At 34.3% G+C, this 4,616-nt stretch overlaps 1 long non-coding RNA gene and 1 other non-coding gene across 3 annotated transcripts in view; both read right to left on the reverse strand.

Moving 5' to 3' along the window:
• Nucleotides 1-354: 354 nt before the first annotated feature.
• The window catches only part of LOC107041497, a 10,721-nt gene continuing 6,459 nt past the window's right edge, over nucleotides 355-4,616 (reverse strand). For both annotated transcript variants that reach the window (XR_001461068.1, XR_001461069.1), the window contains exon 3: nucleotides 355-1,007. This is a non-coding gene — a long non-coding RNA (uncharacterized LOC107041497). The remainder of the gene's footprint in view (nucleotides 1,008-4,616) is intronic.
• Trnat-cgu lies at nucleotides 1,298-1,370 on the reverse strand. Its single transcript has one exon. It is a non-coding gene; the product is annotated as a tRNA-Thr (tRNA).

The following is a 4,616-nucleotide window of genomic DNA, read 5'->3' on the forward strand; positions in this document are numbered from 1 at the left end:
TTCCTTAAAATGTGATGTTTCAAATTCATTCAAATATGTGGAAATAAAATTTTTCTATTAACATTCCATCGAAGAGCTGAGGGGAGAGATGGAACTATAAAAAAGACAATCAGTTGTATAAAAGAAAGGGATAATAAGAATAATGATGATGATAGCATTTAACTAAGTTGAAAATCTGACAAAGTTAGGTAAAACAAAATCTTGTTCAATTTAATGAAATGAAATAAACCATGAATTATACATGATGGAAGGAAATGATGTGCAAAATAATTATTCGGAAGCATATTGCCAATTTATTATATTCAATACAAGAGCAATTTCCCAATTGTAAATCTTTTTTGTATCCTCGAAATATTCATTTTCTCATAAGACTCCGTGTTATTTTGGCACTTACAAATTAATTATTATCAACGATACTAGACTCCCGATTGGGCACAAACTTAACTAGAACGTTTATATTTTTATCAACTTCCGTTTCGAATTTATCCCAAATATTCATCTTCAAAATTTGATTGATATTCATACTACTTCAATGATCTATAAATTCGGGTCTTGCAGTTGTGCAAGGCCAGAATCACGGAATCAGTGAGTGTCCAGGCACTTTATTACCCATCGCTTATGAATTATGCGGCGATGTAACTGCATTTTCGAAATGACAATTATGTCATTTGGAGTGTGCTACCGCAGCCGGCAACCTGCTGAGCATGACAATGGGATGGAGAATAAAGAAGAGGGCGTTAATGTGTGTTGGAGCCCACCGAAGTGAAATTGTGTTCTCCTTTGAGCATCAGATTCATTGAAACTCGTGATCGAGCAATAAATGGGCTTGTCTGTTCTGTGGCCTTTGCCTTATACTCCAGCTCTTTGTTGGTCTCCTCTCGACGGTCTGCCTCTTGACAAGTGCACTCACGGCCTCCAGACACTAACCACCGAGGTCAGGGTCCCACTTCTTCGGTTGTATCACTATGCGATGAATAAAGCGGAATCATCTCCGTTGCTTTTTCTATCTGCAATTTATGGAATTTTTCTGCTTTCAAACACGATGAGATTGTTATGCAGAAGAAAACAATTTTTTCATCACGCTGTGACGAAAAGTGAACTTTTCGGCACGCTCCGCGTGCCTAAAAGTCCAATTTCCGCCACATTGTGATGAAAAATATTGTTCGTAACTCGTGAAAAAATGTTTTTTAGCTCGTGGGATTATATCACTCGCCTTCGGCTCGTGATATAAATACACCCATCGCCAGCACAAAAAAATTCTAAGAGAATTCGAATTTAGAGAGAAAAAATTTCCGCTTTGCCCAGCCGGGAATCGAACCCGGGTCTCCCAGATACGCGCCGGGCACTCTTACCAACTAAGCTACCGGGAACCACAGAAATTCATTCATCACATACCTACACCCATGTAGTTAAATACACCCCTTTTTTGGAATGGAAATCGGATGAGTAAAACTCGAGTTATTGTATTTTTTTTTATTTTCAAAATACCTTCTTTTTAACTAATAATGTTTTCATATTCAAATTTACTAATTTAACATTGTTTCTATTTTCTAAAAAATGATTTCGTGTGAATAAAAACACAGATAAATAAGCAGGTGAGGAACGATTTCAATACTTTCATTCGGAGCAATAAAAAACAAGTTTAAATTTGAATAAAAGCTGTTCTCTGGGTGTACTTGTTTTATTGTCCACATTCTCTTCGGAGAAAAGCGTGGAAAAGGTGTCGTGACAGTCACATTGCACCTGTAGATCTCTACTTAATTAATTCGGAATTCCTCGTTGACCTTTCTCAACTTTTGATTTATTAAGTCTCAGAGTTGTTGCATACATAAATAAATTGAGAACACATTGACACGATCTCCTCTATCGTTATAAAGTATCGGACCTAAAAGTGAAAAGGAAATATTCTAATTACCGAAAACCACGGCAACAGAAAAATTTTCCCGGTTCCGATCTTATCGAAATTCAAGATCTTTTAGCATTCGAAAATGAGAGAATTTGGAATACTAAAGGGCTCTTTGATTTATCCCCTCACATTCACATTTAATCACCGATGAATCTCAGTGAATTCGAATAATTAAAACACCTGTCTCACCTAATTTAATTCGAAAATTCTAACGATTCNCCCAGGGATAGCCGAACCTCGGTCCAAGCCTGGGCGCCCAGACTTGGCAAGCCCAGGCTTGTGCCAGGCTTGGCCCGTTTCTACAACACTGGCATTTCGTACGTGGGATGTGCATTCGAAATCTTGATTATCACTTTTACCGAATAAAACCACTGAAAATCACATTTACGTAATGTGAAGGAGTCGATGGGAATTTTTTTTAGAGAAATGGTGAAATGGTGAGGAGCATCTTAAATCAGAAAAAGTAAATGTTAGAATTTTGAAATAGTCAGTGGGATAAATAATATACAACGGTTTCTGAAGAATTCTATCCTACTGATATTATTTTGCTTCTGAATGAAAGCTTTGTAATCGTCCATTATTACGATCTTCTAATTTTGCTTGAAAATTATGTAGAATGTCACGAAACGTCAAGACATGATGTTTTTAGAAAATGTGTGTATGTACACGGAAAAAAATACTTGAATCAAGCATATTTTATACTCGAATCAAGAATACTTGATGCAAGTATATTATTCTTGATTCGAGTATATAATATACTTGCTTCAAGTATATTTTATACTCAATTGGGGGATGAGTATTTCACTTCGAAGATGATTTTTTTATATCAGGCCGGGTTTTAGCAAGCCGTCTTAAGGATATACTACACCCTTTCGGCCAAAATTCACTTTTTTTTTCATTTTTCTAGCAAATTATTGATCGGATTGCCGCAAAATAATATACCGTTTTTGCGTTTTATCATCATTGATTGACTCACGAAGTTTCATGATAGTGCAATCATTTTCCTGCATTTTTTCTAAAGTATAGTCAATTTCCGAAAAGTTTTAGAAAAAACGCAGGAAAATGATTGCACGATCGTGAAACTCCGTGAGTCATTAATTAATGATAAAACGCAAAAACGGTATATTTTATCACGTCAATGCGATCAACAATTTACCAGAAAAATTCAAAAAACGTGAATTTTGGCGAAAAGGGTGTAATACATCCTTAAGTGTACTATAAGGTTCAGGCACTAAGTGTCAGAATGTAAGGGCCAAAAAGAGGTGAAAAATGGAGGTTAAAAAATGAGGGTCAGAATATAAAAGTAAAAAAAGTGGGTGTCAGGCAATGGAGGTCCAAATATGAGTCATATATTATGCTTGATCACCGCTTTTAGCCATTATATGACTCTCATTGCCTGACACCCACTTTTTTACATTTATATTCTGACCCTCATTTTTTAACCTCCACGTTTTGACCCTTACATTCTCACACTTCGCTTGGTATAACCCGGGCTAATACGAACTAATCATCTTCAAATTGAAACACCCATCCCCCATTCAAGTATATAATATACTTATTATATGAGGTATTCCATGCCAAATGAGTCAACAGCTAACCCTCACCCTCTCGAAAATTGATGGCAATTTTTTCTACGATTAGGGAGCTTGAAAAACTGTCTCTCAAATTTTTTCTGATTTTTTTGACAGCCCAGTTCGGAAATATGATTTTTTTCAAATTGTTCCGTTTTTTTACGATAACTCGAGTTCTACTCATCCGATTTCGGTTTATTAGGGGGCAAAATTTTCCATCTTTCACCACCTATAAGAATATTTTTTAAAAAAAATTTTCCAAACTTTTGATGCTCGAAATACCGAATTTTCGAAAAAAAAGTTGGAAAACTTGAATTTTGCCAATTACGTTACGGCCGATTATTTTAATTATTTTTTCAGTAATTCTTATAATGAAAACGAAAATTTTGAGCCGTCATACATGTTCGGTTCCATCCAGGATCTTTTTTTTTTTCAATTTTTTCTTCTTAAAATTGCGAAAATTTGGTGAAAACACCTTAAAACGACTTTAATTATGTATCGAAAAATATATAATATATAGGTATATATTTAAATTTACTTCATACTGTTTATAATCAAAGTCAACCAATGGCAATTTGGGGTATTTTGACCGAATTCGCGGAATTTTGAGAATAAAAAATTACAAATAAAATAGGTCTAAGACGAAACCCAACATGTATGACGGCTCAAAATTTTTGTTTTGATATAGGAATTACTGAAGAAAAAAATTAAAATAATCAACGGTAACGTAATTAGCCAAATTCAAGTTTTTCAACTTTTTTTTCTCGAAAATTTGTTATTTCGAGCATCTAGAAATAGGAAAAAATTTGGACAAAAAACATTCTTATAGATGGTGAAAAATGGAAAATTTTGATCCCTAATAAATCGAAATCGGATGAGTAGAACTCGAGTTATTGTAAAAAAAACTAACAATTTGAAAAAAAAAAATGTCTCCGAACTGGGCTATCAAAAAAATTTGAAAAAATTTGAGAGATAGTTTTTCAAGCCCCCCAATCGTAGAAAAAATCGCCATCAATTTTCAAGAGGGTGAGGCTCAGCCGTTGACTCATTTGGCATGGAATACCTCATATATATTATATTATTATATACTTATATGATATAAATAATAAGTATATTTATATGATACGTGCGTGTAACCG

This window comes from Diachasma alloeum, unplaced genomic scaffold (genome assembly GCF_001412515.2).
Source record: "Diachasma alloeum isolate Michigan unplaced genomic scaffold, Dall2.0 Dall_scaffold_00366, whole genome shotgun sequence".
Lineage (NCBI taxonomy): Eukaryota > Metazoa > Arthropoda > Insecta > Hymenoptera > Braconidae > Diachasma > Diachasma alloeum.